Genomic DNA, 19,372 nt, shown 5'->3' on the forward strand with positions numbered 1-19,372 from the left:
TATATATATATATATATATATATAAAAGATATGATTAGTTCTAATGTAATGTGACTGTATGTTGTATCCATCTAGATACAACACACTGCATATCCCTGACCAGGTTTAGTGTACTATAGGGGAGTGTTACATGCCGTAGTGTATGTGTGTATATGCGTGTGCTGGTCTGCCCTCTGCTTTTCCACATCAGGTGATTTGGCATGGCTGATCCGTATTCCCAGTCAGGAGCCTGAGTATAANTATATATATATATATATATAAAAGATATGATTAGTTCTAATGTAATGTGACTGTATGTTGTATCCATCTAGATACAACACACTGCATATCCCTGACCAGGTTTAGTGTACTATAGGGGAGTGTTACATGCCGTAGTGTATGTGTGTATATGCGTGTGCTGGTCTGCCCTCTGCTTTTCCACATCAGGTGATTTGGCATGGCTGATCCGTATTCCCAGTCAGGAGCCTGAGTATAAAGGAGGAGTGAGGAGGCTTGATCAGGCCATTCGGCAGCTATTGAGTTGTGTGTATCGTTGTCTTAGGATAGCTGCATGGAGCTATAGTAGTTATCTACATTGATAGTGATCCTATCTAGTGGTTATTGTTTATTTGATCCGTCTTAGTTTAGTGGCCAAGTAGTGATTAAAGTTACCCAGTGTTACTGTCATTTTTCTGTTGTGGTTTCTTTTTCTTTTGTGAATAATATTCCATATTTGTTTGGCTGAATCTGTTTTCCTGTTTCTTTTCTGTTTTGGTTCAATGGTTTGTACTATCCTGGGTTTGAACTTCCTCTTTAGAGTGTGCATGTTGAGAGTTTCTTCTGTGTGTTGTTCAGTGATAGACTGACTGGTGTACACCACCTCAGTCCATGAGCCAGGATAAGCAGGCAGTGCTTCACAAGTAGAATACATTTTGATTTTGAAAAATGTCATTTGATTTCTCCATCTATTGGTGCTATACTGCTCGGTATGACCAGAGTGTTGGCTCTATCTGCATTACTGGCAGCATGGTCTCAGGATTGTGCACATGCCTTTTTCAGAGTGCATCAAAACTGTTCAATTGCAATAAAATTTCTCTATTAATCATTTCTTCACGTAATACATAAAATGGCGTCTGATTACTTTGAAGAAGCAACTACAGAGTCATGTTGGGATCAGGCCTCAAAGTTGGAGTTATAGTTATAGAGAAGGGTCTGGGTTTTCTCCTGTGAAGATCTTCATAGTTCTTTTAGTTTCAGAATCTGCTCAAAAACACAATGTTTGAGACAAGATCAAAACCACCAGTTTTTCAGTCTCATCCAGTTCTGCTCGTCAGGGTGATAAAATTCCCCAGCCCTCAGCTGAACTGTTTGTGATTTTCATCCTATGGGAGAGTGTTTCCACAAACGTACAAAACCAGCATAATGAAAAAAGTAAAACTGCAACGAATGGTCCAATAAAAATAACCAGGTATTCTCAGCCGAATCTGAGTACCGCTCTGTAATTAATCCCTGAATAAATTTTATTACGCCCAACAGTTTTATGATTCAGTCCACCACCATGTGAAATGAAAGCACAGCAAAGCAGTTCTTGTCTCACTTGGTGTTTGAACATGGCTGCAGATCAGTGCCAGATACAAATGGTCTCAGAAATTTGGTGAAAAAATAATAAAACCCTTCTGGACTGCAGATGCTTGTAGACTGAACCAATGAGTCAGCACTGGCTGTAATACACAAGTCTTAATTTTAAGAATTTCATTACTTTAGTATTGTTTATGCATGATGCATATTTTGATTTAAAATATTAATTATTCTACTCATTAAAAGTTTCTTTACTGCCTTTGAAAACTCATCTCTTATATTTAAAAAGTTTATTTTTCGATGAACACATACCCTCATTCCTTAAAAGTCCATATAGTATAAAGGTAGATGTGTTTGATTATAAAGCAGGTCTTGATTTTTTTCATTTTTACACATGATATGTAAACTGTTGAAAAAATCATCTTCACAAAGTTTCCCTTTTATAATGAGGCAGATCCTCCAGCCCATAAACAGATGTTGCTGTATGTTTACAGCTGGTTTAGGGAGAAGGTTCTGTGATTAGTGCTGTCTGTTGGGCTGTTTGGAGTTTCAGTGTGCGACTGGGTGACTGTTCAGTGAAATTTAGACCAATGAGTCTGGATAAAAACTGTATCACTTGTTATGATTTTTCAGTTAAAAATCATGAACAGATGTCAGGTGGTCAGTAAACGGTAAACAGACATGAGGTGGTCAGTAAACAGTAAAGAGATGTGAAGTGGTCAGTAAACAGTAAACAGATGTGAGGTGGTCAGTAAATGGTAAACTGATGTGGTCACACCTCCTGATCATATGAGTCTGACAGTTTGATAAAAGTAAATCTAATCTAATATTATGAGATTTAGATGTTTGACACCTGATTAATGTCTGGATTTTTCTGTTGGTGGGAAAGTACAGGAATGTCATATAGGCTACTGGTACTTTGGGTGTGGGGGTTGTGGTGGTGGTGGTGGTGGTGGTGGTGGGGGGGTGCTCTGTTCTTAATCCGAGCTTGTCATTCATGGTCTGGGACACTGGAATCAGGTCATTTCCCACCACTTAAAGGGGCTAACTTGTAGTGAGGGTTAGTATGATCTCTGTTAGCTGCCACTCCTCACTCAGACTCCCTGTGTCATGTTAACTAGCTGCTGCTCATTGATTGTGATTAGGAAACCTGTCTGATCATTGATCTTAGAAGATGTTACCTTGTGTTATTGTAATGTGGGAAAGCAGGGTGCTGTGCAAAGAAATGTAAAATACATTAGCTGAGCATGGTGACATAACACTGTGCACACAGTGATTTAAGTAAGGGAGAAATTGTATGTTACACACTGGAGTGGTGGTTAGTCAGTTCAGAGAGTACAGCAGCAATGAAATCACTTCTTAGTTACGATGTAATGCATCATATTTACTATTCAGCATTTTCTGAATTCTGAGCAACAGTGGAACATAATATGAAAGTTATCGTGCGATAGTTTTCTAGTAGAAACTTAAGGTTTAATTTCTCCTTAGCTGAGGGAGTTACTTGGGGGTGTTGCACAAAATCTCTTAAAAGGTTTCCTTAATTCAGGAAGTAATTTGCAGCAGCAAAAGAGATTTTACATAATTGTATTTTTTCCATGGAGACAATTGATTTGCTGCCATTAGCACTTGTGGTACTTGTTATCACTTGGGAAGCAAGTAACATTTAAGAAGTGCACTGCTATCTCATCCTCCTGTTGTTCAGCAGATGGTTGGAGAATTTAAACTTGGTGAGTGACCTGGCAAACTGTTGATCTTTAAAACACCTTGACCAGAAAGACCATGTGACATAAAACATATTTAATAGCAAAGGAGCTGGAATAGCACAGCTGTGGAAAGTAGAGTGATCCAACTCTAGATAGTCAGACAAATAATAAACTGACTGTTGGTCAGATCTGTGATGTAGAATTGAGTGCTCACACACTTTTTTACAGCTGTGACTCAGGAGGAAGAGTACATCATCCACTAATCAGAAAGTCAGTGGTTTGATCCCCAGCTCATCCATTCCTCCACATGTTGAAGTTTCCTTGGGCAAGATACTGATCCCAAATTGCTCCATGTATCATCGTTGTTTGAATGTTTGTGTATGGTAGAAAAGCACTATATGTGTAGGGAAAAGCGCTGTATGAATGTGTGTGAGAATGAGTGACTAGTAGTGTAATGCATTTTTAGTGGTCGCTAAGACTAGAAAAGCGCCATGTAAATGCAGTCCATTCCATTTACCATCTTCTTGGGATGAATTCATTTCCTTCATTTATCGCCATAAACTTGGTCATGTTGCAATTAAGATAGAGTCAGAGATCTTTTCTTAGTTTAGTTGCCAAGGTCTTCTGTACAACGGTTAAACTGACTTTAAGTGATTCCTTAAGTATAAGACAAAAAGAAAACCTTAAATACTTTAGTGAACATTTTATGGAAACCTTAAGGAGAAGACTTCAGTTTTTTTTGTTCAACGTTTTTTATTTATATATATATATATTTTAATGAATTTAAGGTAAACACAAGAAACTTGTGCTACAGAAAATGGACCAGACTCAGTGAATAGCTCCCTAAGCTTAACATCCTAACTCCTATGATAAGTATTAATTTGGCTATACAGACTAATGAGCAGTGATAACTAACATGTGTCACAGTCTGTAATTGGAGAGAGCTTATGACTTTGTTTCTGTTTGCTCTTTAATTGTTTTTTTTGTGTGAACATTGTGTGCTGTGCCAATTAACTCTCCCCAATACAGCTGTGATGCATCCCCAAATTAGTGAAGACACACCAGTATGAGGTTTCCCCAATCAGTGGCTGGCAATCTGATTGGACTGAGGATGTTATATAAGGCCAGAGGATCTGGCACAGGAGGGCCTTTCTTTTTTCCTCAGGTGGCAATAGAGAGAGGGGTCTGTCTGTGAGGAGCAGTCCAGCCGGTGAGAGCGACTGTGGGTATACGGAGGGACTACGCACAGCACCATCCGGCCGGAGTGGAGAGGTAGCCTGCTGAGGGCGCGGCCAGATTGAGCTCCACGAATCTGATATGCTACAAGCCTTACTGGCACCAGGCGAGTATCTCTAAACCAGTCTCCTAATGTATATGATCTGTTATTGGTGCACACATGGGTCTTCTCTGAGCTCAGGCTGATAGGAGCAGTCATCGGGGATCGGAGAGGGAGAGTGGTCTGCAGACGGGCGGACCTGCTATGCTCCAAACTGGTTGACACCAGTTCCACTGCGGGCTCAAGAGACGGTCCCAACTTGGCCACGGACAGCCACGCACTCAGGACCTCCTCCCCAAGGACGCACGGAGCTGTGATTGGCCAGTGCACAAAAGTATAGGAGTAGTACCAAGGACTGTGCGCTGGTGCCCCCTGTTGGTTATCCCCACACTAGACAATTTTTAATTCCCCTCCCCCCCCACTCCCCTACTCTCCTACTCTCCAACAACTCACCTAAAATAAACCAACTCACCTAAACAGCCAAAGACAAAAGCAATAAGCACACTACAAACCAATTCAAACAATGCAAACAAACAATACAGGCCACCTCACCTGGACTAACCGCATGGTCTCAAAGAGGCTCACACAGGCCACACCCCCCACTTAAAAACACTTCCTCTTCCTGGATTTCTTCCTTGCTTCTCCTAAGAGTCTGTCTATCCTAAGTGCTCCCCCTGCTGGGCCCCCAGCTACCATTATTTCTTCTTCCATCCAAATCCACTGACTGGATCTTACTGCCTCATCTGATATGTCCTTTACTATTTTCCTCACACTCTGTCCACTTCCTCCTAACTCCCTCACCAAAGAGACAACAGACCTTGCTACAAATACTCTACATCCTACTTCGACTGGACAAATCCTAACTTTCTATCCTCGCTGCTCTGCTTCTGCCCCTTACTCTACATACCTAAGCTTTTTCCTTTCATATGCTTCTACAACTGAAGCCTCCCATGGAACAGTCAGCTCTATGAAATATACTCTCATTCTACTCCTAGACCACAAGACTATGTCAGGCCTTAGCTTTGTACTGGCTATTTCCTGGGGAACAACAAGCTTTCCTCTTAAATCTACCTGCATTTCCCAATCACAAGCATCCTCTAAGCTGCCTTGCCTCCTTGCTGTCTTACTAACTTTCTCTCCCTCTTGAACAAACTTGATTGCAACTCTCTTTATTTTAGACCCTCCTAAATTTGCCTGCCTCCGTAAATCTTCAATTCCTGCAGCTAAGCTTTTTAAAACCTGGTTATGTCACCACGTATACCGGCCTTGCGACAGACTAACCTTACAGCCTGACAAAATGTGCTTTAAAGTTACAGTACCTGAACACAATGAACACAGCGGGTCTCCATTCACCCAGAGTTTTAGGTTCTGGGGAGTTGGCAATACATCATATGTTGCCACTATCAAAAATCTAATACTATTTTCCTCCATACTCCACAGCTCTTTCCGGCTATGTTTTTTCTTGTTTACACCTTCCCAATTCAACCACTGTCCCTGCTTAGCCTGGGCCACTGCCTTTGCACACCTTAATATTTCCTCCTGTCTGCGAACCTGCTCCGCAACTAGCTTTCTCTTCTCTTTGGGACCTGCTCTACTCCACACCGGTTTGCCTGGGCCAAGCCCCAAGCCTCCCCGGCCTATTTGGACATTACCCACAATCTCTGTATGCCTGAGCGCTGCTTCCACCTCCTGCACTGCCATTCTTGGATTCCATTTTCTCCCCTTGATTGGGTTTGGAACCACCTTACTAACTACCACATCTTTACTCCCAGATAACAGGAGCTCTGTCCTAACTTTAGTACATTTAAACTCCTCCACTAGACTAGTTACTGGGAGCTGAAGTATGCCTTTCCCATACAGTCTCCATACAGAAATCTTAACGCAGACTTCAAGGAAAATCTTAACTTAAGGTGTTTTGATAATTAAATGATATTTGATACCTGGTGCATGCGAGGAAGACAGAGATAGAGACGGAGACAGAGCAGCTGTGAGTATCTAAGGCTGCATCGCTGATGGACTTTAAAACTTAAAGACTATTATCCCAGTACCTCACAGTGAATCCATTTCACATCAGTTGTTTCATTTAATGTCAGAGAATGAATTCTTCTGCCTGGTTTATAATATACAACAGTGCATGAGCCTGAGATGACAGGATATTAAGTTGGGTCTCTTGTTTAGTTCCTGTTAGCTCACATGGTGAATGTAATGACAGTGAAAATAGAGACTGTTGGTCAGAGACGAGGGGTTTCTGATCACACTGAGTTTTTATACTGATTTGATGAGAAAGGATGGATTCTTCAACACTTGACTGAATTTATAACTCACTCGTTTAAATTTTTTTAAGGCTTAAAGCTCTGCACAATTAAGGGTGTGTCTCGGCTTGTCACACGCCCCTCCTCTTTGCCCATTCTTGTATTTGATTTTTTTTTTTCTTTTTTGGGGGGGGGGGGGGGGGGCTGGTTGTCTTTTTTGAGTTTGGCGGAGTCAGGTACTGGCAAGATGGCGTCGGCAATATGATCCACTCTGAGCTTCAAAACCACTCTTCAGAAACCATCTCACACAGTGGTGAGTTCAGCTGTTGCTTCACTCTCTCCTTCAGTTCCTCTCATGTCTCTACTGTCTCTAATGAAAGATACCACAGTGTTCCTGTGTTAGAAAGTCCAGGTCAGAGTCACATTAAACAGACATCTCCATATTGACCAGATTTATGTTCGTACTTTCTGAAAACTGTGTAATTTGGTACTGTGTTGGTCCAATTAGAAAAGTGTAAGTGTAGAAAAAAGAAGTGTAGAAAAATGTTAATGAAATTGGTCAGCTATTCTTGTGACAGCATCACATGTTTTTTTGTAGTGTGTATGAGTGTGTTTTTTGTGAGTGTGGTGGAGGTCAGTGGGGTTTGCAGGATAACATGGTTTGTAGAAACAAATGAAGGACAAGTGGAGTTTTTTTAGAACGTGCAAGGCCACTAGAAGTCCCTACCTTTTGCGTGTGCGTGTGTGTGAGACAGACACACACACACACAGAGAGAGAGAGAGAGAGAGAGAGAGAGAGAGAGAGAGAGAGAGAGAGAGAGAGAGAGAGAGAGAATGCTGCAACTCCAATCTTTTATTGCTTCCTAGTTTTATCATTTTCATTGTTTGTTTAATAATTCAAATCTCTATTCCTTTAGTAGTGATGGGAATAAAGAGACATTCATTGATATGTGGTTTGGGTCACATCAGGGTGACCTCTCACATGGGAGACAGTGCAAAAAGGTTTATTAACTTAAAGCTTACACACAACACTGGTGAAGCACAGGGAAACACAGGAACTTAAAACAGGAGACAGGAACAGGCAACATGAACAGACCGAGGACAAAGCAGACATGAACAGACTGAGAACAACCACACATGAACAGCTTTGCGACCAACCAGACATGAACAGGCACGTGAACCGACGAGGACAAACCCAGAAATCAACAGAGAGACAACAGATGAACCGACCCAGACAAAGGGGAGCACAAAGACTATATAGACAAGGGAGGCAAGGGTGATTGCACACAGGTGAAACACATTAGGGCGGGGCAGACAATCACCACACAGAAACAGGACCAGGACAGGAAGCAAAAACACTGAGACACACAAGGAAACCAATTACAAAATAAAACAGGAAGTGCAAAAAGTCCAAACAAAACTAACAAAAGGTGTCTGCCATAGCAAACCATGACAATGCTGAGAGATGATTGTTACAGGAAGTGTCCAAATTCTTATCCTGGGTCATGACGAACTGTTATCATGCTGCTGGACAGTGAAACACTGGATGCTGGTTGATTCTGACCCTGGGTAGCTGGTCATAGTTTTCACTCTTTATGTCACCATGCTTGCGACAGCCAGAGCCAGAGGCATAATGTTTTCAGGTTGTGCGTCTGTTCATCCGAATACATATTTATGTCTGTTCCATTCTTGTTGACACGATATCTCAGTAACACCTTGACAGAACTTCTTCAAATTTGGCAGAAATGTCCACTTGAACTCAAGGGCAAACTCATTACATTTTGGTTGTCAAAAGTCAAAGGTCAAAGATCACAGTGACTTGATAAAACGTAGTTTTGGCCTTGTGAACACAATATCTCCATAACACCTTGAGGGAATTTCTTCTAATTTGCAACAAACAGTCACTTGGACTCAAGAATGAACTGATGATATTTTGGTGGTCAAAGGTCAAAGGTCAAGGTCACTGTGACCTGACAAAACACTTATTGACCATTACTCAAGACTTTGCAGCAATTATGACAAAGTTTCACACAAATGGTTCATATTTTATATGACTCTGGATAAACAGGGATGTAATCTGAAACTAGTCTGATAGGAGGAGGCAGACAACCACCATCATTCTAGTCATGTATTCATTTAGTATTTGGGTTCACACATTGACAGTCGCATCTATTAATGCCATCTCCACCTTTTGCTCTCATGTAGCCTCATATCATCACACTCCAACCACCATGCTTGGGATCTTCAGTGCTGAACATGATTAATTTATAACTCACTTCTGGCCCTGTTCCCAGTAGCTTTAAGACTGCTGTGGATAAACCTTTACTTAAAAAATCCCACTTTGATCCAGGATCCTTAAATAATCATCGACCAGTCTCAAACCTTCCTTTCTTTTCTAAAGTACTGGAAAGAGCTGTGTCTCAGGAGCTTTCGTCTCATTTGTCTAATAACAATCTGTTTGAACCGTTAAAGTCTGCCTTCAGGACCTGTCACTCCACTGAGACAGTGCTCACTAAGTACTAAATGATCTTCTGATGTCCATGGATTCGGACTCCACCTCTGTGCTCCTCTTGCTGGATCTCAGGGCAGCTTTTGATACTATAGATCATTGTATTCTCTTAGACCGACTTGAAAGCAAATTCAGTGTTTCTGGCCTGGCCCTCACCTGGTTAAAGTCCTACTTATCTGACAGAACACAGTGCGTCTCCTATAATAACACTATATCGACATACTCTGCTGTGAAACATGGAGTACCCCAGGGCTCTGTGTTTGGCCCTCTGCTTTTCTCTCTCAGTATTTCACCTCTTGGTCAAATAATTTGCAGTCATGGAATTAATTTCCATTGTTATGCTGATGATACTCAGTTGTATGTGCCTATAAAGGCTGATGATTCCTCTCAGGAATTTAGAGGTCTGTTTGTCTGCTGTGAAAAGCTGGGCGTCTCATAATTTTTTGCTCCTAAAATACTGAAATCTTAATTCATGCTTTCATTTCATTAAGACTTGATTACTGTAATGTTTTTTTCTGGCCTGCCACATGCTCATATTAAAAGCCTTCAAATGGTTCAGAATACCGCAGCCAGAATTGTTACTAAATCCAGAAAATTTTACCATTTTACACTGATTTTAGCCTTCCTTCATTGGCTTCCTGTCCATATCAGATCAGACTTTAAGGTGCTTTTGATGGCATATAAGGTTCTAGATGGACTTGCTCCTTCATACTGATCTGCTTAAACCTCATACTCCATCCTGTGCTCTCCGTTCCCAAAATTTAAGGCTGCTGTCTGTTCCCAGAGTTTAAAAGACATCTGTTGGCTGCAGAGCCTTTTCCTATCAGGCTACTCTGCTCTGGAACAACCTCCCTGCTGATATCAGACTGTCTGACTCCGTTCAAACGTTCAAATCTAAACTTAAAACATATTTTTATGCCTTAAATTTCAGTTAGCTTCTTATTCTTTTACAAACTCAGGCTCTGTACCTGTTGCCTCAGTCTCAATAAATGGGGGGTGGGCCTCAGTCTCTATAAATCAGTGAACTCAATACAGTATAGTCCAGGTTGTTCTGCCAACGAGATCACTGTGAACTTTCTAAATATCACTGCATCATTCTAACCATTTGCTTTTTCCCTCAAGCATATGAAGTGCCCGGGCTGTGTGCCTCTCTCTCTCTCCCTTCTCCTTCTCTATCTCTTTCCTGTTACTCCTTGCAGGTCCTCCCACCTCCAGAGCTGCAGCTGTAGAGTCTGGATCTGCAACTGCAAACCACCTATTGCCCCCATGATCCTGTTTAACACCTGCTGCTAAACCTGCTAAAATTAAATAAATGAATAATGATTATTATTAATGTTATTAGCTCTCATTACTATTTAATCAGTAGAAGCACAACAGTTGCCATACATTACTATTGCTGTTACTACCACTACTGTCACTATAATGTGATATATATATATATATATATATATATATATATATACATATGTATATATAATATAATATTGCTATCACTGTACCTTGTTGTTCTTCTCCTCTGTGCTCTCTCTTGCTCTCTCTCTCTCTCTGCCCTCTATCTCCCTCTCTCTCTCTCTCTCTCTCTCCAACCCAACCGGTCGAGGCAGATAGCTGCCAACCCTGAGTCCGGTTCTTCTTGAGGTTTCTGCCTCTTAAAAGGAAGTTTTTCCTTGCCACTGTTGCCTAGTGCTTGCTCTTGGTGGGAATTGTAGGTCTCTGTAAATAACATTATAAAGAGAAGGTCTAGACCTGCTCTATTTGGAAAGTGCCTTGAGATAATCTATGTTGTAAATTGGCGCTATACAAATAAAAATTTACTTGACTTGACTTGACTTGACCTTGCTTCATGGTTGGGACTGTGCAGTCACTATGGTGGTCCTGGTCATGTCCATGGCAAACATGCTGCACCCCTTCTGATAATAAGAATAATTAATTTTGGTTTAATCTGCTCTAAGATTGTCCTGCCAACATTCATCAGGTTTCTTTTGTGCTCTTGGAAAAATTTAATCTGCAGTTTTGTTAGGGGTGGCATGCTAACTTCAGTACATAGAGACAAGAGTTAACATTGGTCTTTGTTTTCACCTCTGCAGACAGCTGTTGGTGAGTAAAGGAATGAAGTTTGATGCTGAACTCACAACATTTCTTCTAGACTGGTAAGTAAACAGCTGATAATGCTAATGTTATATTTGACATGAACAGCACTGGCTATCAGTGGAAATTTGAGCTTGTATGCACGGATAGAGTTATGATATGCTGTGACTGTCAATCTTACCCAACTCAGAGATGGTGATTTGCTCCTCTCTGGCCTGGGACGTTTCTTCCTCTGCGCCGTGTTTTTGCCAGGTTGAATCCGGCTTCATCCACAAAGATGAATATATGTTGGAGTTGGTCTGGCCTCCATCTCCATTACTGTCTAAAATAAAGTAAATCCACAGTTTGAGTACAGCACAATATGCACAGCTATGCATGTATTCTGTTTGGTTATTGAACAGACATCTTAACTGGACTTATTGATAACGGAGTTCTTTCACACGTTCTCCATTTCTTTCAAATGGTACTGTGTACAACTGCTTCATCCTTATTTTATGTTTTTCAAGGAGTCTGCCAATTGTTGTTGTGCTGATCATGTTCACATTGGCAAAAGTAACATTGTCTGCCAGGACTCTGTCCCAAATTAACCTCAGTTTTATGGCATTGTTTGCAATGACCATATCAATGAGAGCAGTTTCCTGGGCATCTGAAAAAATTCGGCCTCTCCCTCCTGTAGGAGGCAACCTTTGAATCCTACATACAGTAATATCAAACACAAAATCAATATATTTAAAAAATGTCAGTAGATGTAAAATATAAACATGGTGTACTGTACTGTAAAAATGTATTTCAATAGTTTAGGGAGTTTGCATGTCTCACCTGTTGTTTTGCCAGAAAATTCTCAATATTGATGCAACTGTTGAACACCGCAGGTTTGGCTGCACCCTTAAACTGGCCTCTCTCAAAGAGAGTCCATGATTCACCACATGGTCAATAATTGTGGCCCTTTTCTCATCAGAGACCACAGCTCTTGGTCTTCCTCTCCTTCCACTTCTCCCTCTCCCTCCCACTCTTCTCTCTCCCCCAACCTGTCCTCTATTTCCAGAAAAAACAATCAGAAGCCATCCCCTTTTATCTGCTTGCTACAGTAATGAGGCCAAACACAGGTCACCTGGGTAGGTTTTCAGCTGCACACTACACTCAAATGTGTTTGGAATCACTATTATTTCATTTTATTGTCAATATTTTGATATTATTTTCTATAGATTTCAATGTGGCTGCAGCAGAAATGCACTTTTTTCCATCATTCTGTTTTGATTGTGTTAGTGTTAGTTAGAAGTGTGTTAGCATTTGAAAAATGTGCTGCAAAAGTATAGTGTTTTGCAGGTGGTGGACTCTGACTGAGAAAGGAGTTCATGAATTTTGGTAATTGTGGTCACTGAATGCATTTTGTGTGAAAGCAATGAAAAGTGTTTCACTGTTTGCTCCACATAGACTTCTGTTTTGCTGACTGTGTGAAGAGTTTTGGCAATGTGACTTCAGTTTTTACCAATGCTTGTTAGCAATTTAAAAAAAACTGTAATATTGATGAGGTGGTGTTCTGGTGCCTCACCTGGTACAGAGCACATGCCATGAAGCCTGATGTTACAGGAGCAAAAATTAACACTGGTTAAACTAGTGTTTAAGGAAAAATATAAAAACCGGATAAAGACACGTTGTTAGAGTGACGAATCTTCAAAGTTCAAATCTATAGGGGCTACCACTCTCACAGTGCCATCTTTACCATCATATTCATTAGCATGTCACTGCTGACCTCCATCATACATTTTAATATGAAGCAGTGACATACCTGATGTCAGTGTAGGATGACAGGAACTTGGCAAGAGAATGGTCATTAGAAGCTCTGAACATTGAGGCATGTCTGAATAGTTGTGCTTGGCCTGTTAATGGCAGCCTGAAGCATTAGCCCTGACAGGCAGGCAGGCTGGCGTCAAGGTTGGCAGAGAGACAGAGAGAGAGAGAGAGAGAGAGAGAGAGAGAGAGAGAGAAGGCGAGAGAATGAGACAGAGGTTGGCATGAAAACAGAGGATCTGAACCGCTGCCAAGTTTTGCTGCTTAAATGGAGAACCAACAGCAGAGAGGGGTTCAGTGGGCCAGACCATTAACAGTGCCACACTGTTTTCTGCTTTTAACATAAACTTTACATCACAGACAATTTCATGTAGACACAGAGGGGATGAGCCATCACTGAGATCTGGGATCTGACAGTCAAAAAAAACTGATCAAAGGATAAATAAATATGTTCCGTATTTTTCTTATTGTCAGTAAAATCTCATGTCAAACCTGTTTTTCCAGTGGTTGAGCTATCTAGAGCAGTGGTTCCCAACCTTTTCCACATCATGGTCCACTTGAAAATCTCAAAAATGTTGGCGGCCCACATTCAACCCCACAACAAAATGGAGGCCAAATCATAAGTTCTCAGAGTGGATCTTTTTATTTTAATGGCAACTTTTTTCGTTTGACAGGGGAAAGATCACTTGTTGATTCACCATCTGTCTCTTGACCTTCTATTGCTAACCAGCTATCATCTTGATACTACAGCTTTTGCCATGGATGTGATCTTTTAACATGAAATTAGACTGAGGTAGCATCCCAATCTGTGGGCCGGACCCGCTGATCTAGAGCTCCTCAATTTAACTTTTGAGAAAATAGTTATAAATGAGAACCAAGTATAGAAATTGGCAGCTGTGGCTCAGCACATAAAACGTATAACACACAATTAATTTGAATGAATTCAAACAGATAGCCAGATAGCAGCTGAGTTAGTTACTTCACCATCTATGGTGTAGAACCTTGTCTTTTACTCTGTTTGTTTGTTTTATAGGTAAGATCCTGAAACTCGAGACCAAGGGTCGGCAAGTAAATTTGGCCTCAGGCAAATTTTTTTCTAATCCATGTGGCAAACCAGGCTCAGGTTGGGGGAGGTGGTAGAGGGAGTGTTCTATCCAGTGAGTGTTTTGCAGCCACTGGGCACATGGCAGTGGTCTCACCTGCAGCCCATCTGTTAATCAGCCACTCACTCAACTCACACCTGCAGCAATCACAGCAAGTATATACTCACCTGGTTTCCGAGCGCTCATTCTTTGACAGAGAAGCAGGCAGGCAACACCTCAGGATCATCACACGAAAGCCTGACAGTCGTCCGCACAGAGGAGCCGTTGCCCCCCCCCCCAGACAGTGATAAAAGGCTCACCCCCCCCCCCCCCCCCCCCCCGCTACTTAGGGCCCCGGAGAGTGAAACGGTCCGAGGTGGCCCAAATTGAGGAACCCAGGAGCCCTGAAGAAACTTCAGTTATCGTTTGACCCCTTCCCCTTTTCCCCATCCAGTTAATAAATACTCCTTTTGTTCACTGCAACCTGGCTCTAGCACTTATTTTTGTTGTGAATCTTGCCTCTGCTTCCCCTGGTGTGCCACATTGTGGTGGAGGATGCGGGCAGGGCTCTGACGCTATAGATTCACAACAAAACAGGTGCTTAGGGTAACACAAGGCGCCATGGAAACTGCCCTAGCCCAGCTCGTCCAAACCCAAACCCAGCAGGCCCAGAGCCTTAAAGCCCTACAGGATGCCATAACTACGCTGGATAAACATCTGGTACAGCCAGAGAAACTCACAGAACCCAGCAAAGTACTGACCAAACAGGGGGCTGAAGATGACATTGAGGCCTACCTTGAAGTGTTTGAGAGAACAGCAGAGAGAGAGCGGTGGCCTAAGGCAGAGTGGGCTTGCATACTGGGCCCCTTTTTGACAGGGGAAGCTCAAAAAGCCTGTAGGGACCTTGTCCCCAAAGATACAAACAATTATGCTGTGTTGAAGGACACCATTTTAGCCCACTATGGCCACAATCTTCAAACGCGGGCTCAACGCTTCCACTCCTGGGTCTATGACCCCGCAGCCCCAATTTGACCATAGATGGCAGCCCTAATTCGGTTGACCCGTAGCTGGCTGACTAGGACCTCCAGCCCTTGACAGACTGATAATGGACCGGTGCATTAGAGCTCTGCCAGCCAACGCCAAACTTTACACCTCCCAAAGCAGTCCGGAGACCGTGGATGGCCTGGTGTTGCTGGTGGAAAATCATCAGGTCACAGTGGAGCAGATGCGAGGCAGCCGGACAGAGGGCCTGCACCAAAGCCGCCCTGACCTTAGAGGAGACAGGCCGAGGCTGAGGAAGGGTGACCTGGAGGCCCCCACCCAACTCCCAACCCCTCAGCGTGAACAGCACAGGTCTCCCCCATGGCGTCGGCCCCTGGTAAACCAGGATCGTCGGAAGTGTTTCAACTGTGGCCAAGAGGGCCACGTAGCCTGGAACTGCCATGTCCATGATGAACCCATGCCTACCGCTGGACCAACCGACTCAAAACAGAAATCCGGTAGCTATCTCACCACTTGCTGGGCCCACGAGAGCACCGAAGCCCCCAAGCTTCCCATCAGAATAGGGTCCCAAGATGCCATTGCTCTGCTGGACTCTGGAAGTACTGTCACCCTCCTAAGACCAGGTTTGACAACTGGGCCCCAAGGGCCACCTATCCCCATCTCATGTGTCCATGGAGACTCGTGGGACTGTCCCACCACTCACATCAAGGTACAAACCACGAGGGGCACCTTTTGAGGTCATGGCCGGGGTGGTGGAAAAGTTGCCTGTGCCTGTGCTGATAGGGCGGGACTGCCCCATCTTTTGGCGGCTGTGGGCACATTGCAGGCAAAACCAGTCACAGAAGAACCAAGCCCCCGGAAAGGAAAGCGGGGGCAGACCTGCGCAGCACCCTCTAGGTCCCCCCTTTCATCTGGTGGGGAGACCAGTGAAGACCCTCCTGCCCCAGCAGAGGCCCGGGGGGAAGAGGACTTGGAACCAGACGGGGCCTCATCAGGTGAAGACTTCACTGATGCTTTTTCAGAATTCCCTCGGTCCCTCAGTTCGGAACTGCCCAGTTGGAAGACCCTAACCTGGAACAAGCCAGACGATCCAGGGTGGTGATCAAGGGAAAACCAGTCGCAGGGGTGAGTGCTGTCCCATTCTCACATTTTGCTGTAAAACATGGACTTCTTTATAGAGTCGTCAAGAAGGGGGAACTTGTTGTTGAACAGTTGCTGGTCCCAAAATGTTATGTTCCCAAAGTCTTGTACCTAGCCCATTCACACCTGTTGGGAGCTCATCTGGGAGTGGAAAAAACCTACGACAGGATCCTGGACTGCTTCTACTGGCCAGGCGTGAAGAGGGCAGTGCAGGACTACTGCAAGAGCTGTATGGAGTGCCAGAAGACAGCCCCAAAGGTAAACTACCAGAACCCCTTAATTCCTTTGCCCTTAATTGACACCCCCTTCCAGAGAGTGGCCATGGATATAGTAGGTCCCTTGCCAAAGTCCAGTAGGGGGCATCGGTATATCCTGGTTATCATGGACTATGCTACTCGCTACCCCGAGGCTCTCCCCTTGCGGTCTGCGACTGCTCAGGCAGACGCCAGAGAGCTATTCCTCCTCTTCAGTAGGGTTGGCATTGCGAAAGAGGTCCTTACTGACCAGGGGAGCTGCTTCATGTCTCGGGTAGTGAAGGAAATGTGCAAGTTGTTAAAGGTGAGCCAGATAAGAACATCTGTATACCACCCCCAGACTGATGGTCTTGTCGAAAGGTTTAACAAGACCCTCAAACAAATGTTGAGAAAAATTATCAATGTTGATGGGAAAAACTGGGACCAACTTTCGTCTTGTTTTCCATCCGAGAAGTTCCCCAGGCCTCGACAGGGTTTTCACCATTCGAGCTGCTGTATGGATGGAGGCCACGGTTCATGCTGGATCTCGTCAAAGAAGCCTGGGAGCAACAGCCATCACCCCATCGCTCCGTCATAGAATACGTGGACCAGATGCAAGACAGGATGGGAAAGATATGGCCTTTCGTTCGCGAGCATACGCACCAAGCACAGCAAGCTCAAGCCCTGGTCTACAACCGAAAAACCCAGGCACGAGAGTTTCAGCCTGCAGAGTTGGTCCTGGTCCTAATCCCAACAGCTGAATGCAAGTTCCTGGCCAAATGGCATGGGCCCTATGAGGTAGTAGAGAATGTAAGCGAGGTCAACTATAAGGTGAGGCAGCCCGGTAGAAGAAAATCCTGTCAGATATATCATATCAATCTTCTAAAGAAATGGCATATCCCTGACTGTGTTCCCATGGCCGCGTTGTCTGATATCTGGTCTGGCCCCCCCACAGGTACCTTTGGGCCCTCAGCTGGCTCCGGCCCACCGACAAGACCTCGTAGAACTGACCAGCCAGTTCCGAGATGTGTTCTCTGACCTGCCTGGACGCACCGCAGTCATCCAACATGACATAATTACAGAGCCAGGGAAAAAGGTGAGACTGCGGCCCTATCGCATCCCAGAAGCGAAGAGGGAGGCCATCAAGTAAGAGGTGAACAGGATGTTAGAAATGGGGGTTATTGAGGAATCGTGTAGTGCCTGGTCTAGCCCCATCATGCTGACCCCTAAACCAGATAGCACTGATAGGTTTTGCAATGATTTCAGAAAACTGAATGAGATTTCCAAATTCGATGCCTACCCTATGCCTAGAGTTGATGAGCTAATCGAGCGACTAGGCCCCAGCCGTTTTGTGTCAACTCTTGATCAACTACTACTCAAAGGCTACTGGCAGGTCCCCCTGCCGTCAAAGAGAAGACGGCCTTTTTGACCCCTGATGGCCTGTACCACTACAAGGTCCTGCCCTTTGGCATCCATGGAGCACCCGCCACACTCCAATGGATGATGGGCCAGATTCTCCAGCCTCACCGTGAGTATGCAGCAGCCTATCTTGATGACATAATAATGCACAGCCCTGATTGGACCTCCCACCTAGACCACCTGAGATCCGTCCTGGGAGCCCTACGGCGGGCAGCCCTGACGGCCAATCCCAAAAAGTGTCGTCTTGGCCTAGAGGAGGCTGAATATCTCGGCTACACCATTGGAAGAGGCAGTGTAAGACCCCAAACCCACAAGGTAGAGGCCATCACCACCTGGCCTAGGCCAGTAACTAATAGACAGGTAAAAACATTCCTGGGACTCGTGGGCTATTATCAGACTTTTATCCCTCATTTTTCTACCCTTGCGGCTCCGCTGCATGAGATGACCAAGAAAAGCCACCCACAGCACGTCACCTGGAGTGCCGAAGCAGAGGAAGCGTTTGCCACCCTACAGAAGGCCCTGTGCACAGAACCAGTGCTGAGTATGCCAGACTTTAAGGAGCCCTTCATCGTCCAAGCTGATGCCTCAGGAACGGGGGTTGGAGCCGTGCTGTCTCAGGTCCAGGGAGGGGAGGAACACCCAGTTACCTACATCAGCTGTAAGTTGATAAAACATGAACAGCACTATTCAACCATAGTGAAGGAATGTCTGACAATTAAATGGGTATTAACCAAGTTGAGATATTATCTCCTGGGCCGTAAATTCACCCTGATAACAGACCATGCCCTGCTGAAGTGGATGTCAACTGCCAAAGACACCAATGCATGAGTCACCCGGTGGTTCTTGGAGTTGCAAAACTTTAATTTTACTACAAAACTGTTGTGTAGCAAAAGTATGAATACACCTTGAATTGACTGAATGACTAAATGACTGATAATAATCATGATTTATTTCATTATAATAATAATTAACGATGAACGATAACGATGATTTATTTCCGATTTGATGAGGCTGTTCCTGGTTATGCTCCATGTTCTTCATTTATTAACACTTACATGATAAGTACCTGCCACCCTCTAGCTATGGCAGGAGGAGGAGCACCAGTGTTGGCCTAACAGATTTCATCCCTGTCCACCTTTCCTGTCTCTGAATTTATTTACAACACAGCCAAACTTGACACCTGTCGTTTGGATTGCCACAGTATCACATATGAACAGAACAGAATAGAAATGTCTTCTGTTACTGGCTCTGCATTGTTTTGACATTAATTAATTAATTAATTTGACTGCCTGCTGCAGCGTTCACCCACCACATTTAAGT

Source organism: Seriola dumerili, unplaced genomic scaffold (genome assembly GCF_002260705.1).
Source record: "Seriola dumerili isolate Sdu_G_001 unplaced genomic scaffold, Sdu_1.0 BDQW01000025.1, whole genome shotgun sequence".
NCBI classification, from domain to species: domain Eukaryota; kingdom Metazoa; phylum Chordata; class Actinopteri; order Carangiformes; family Carangidae; genus Seriola; species Seriola dumerili.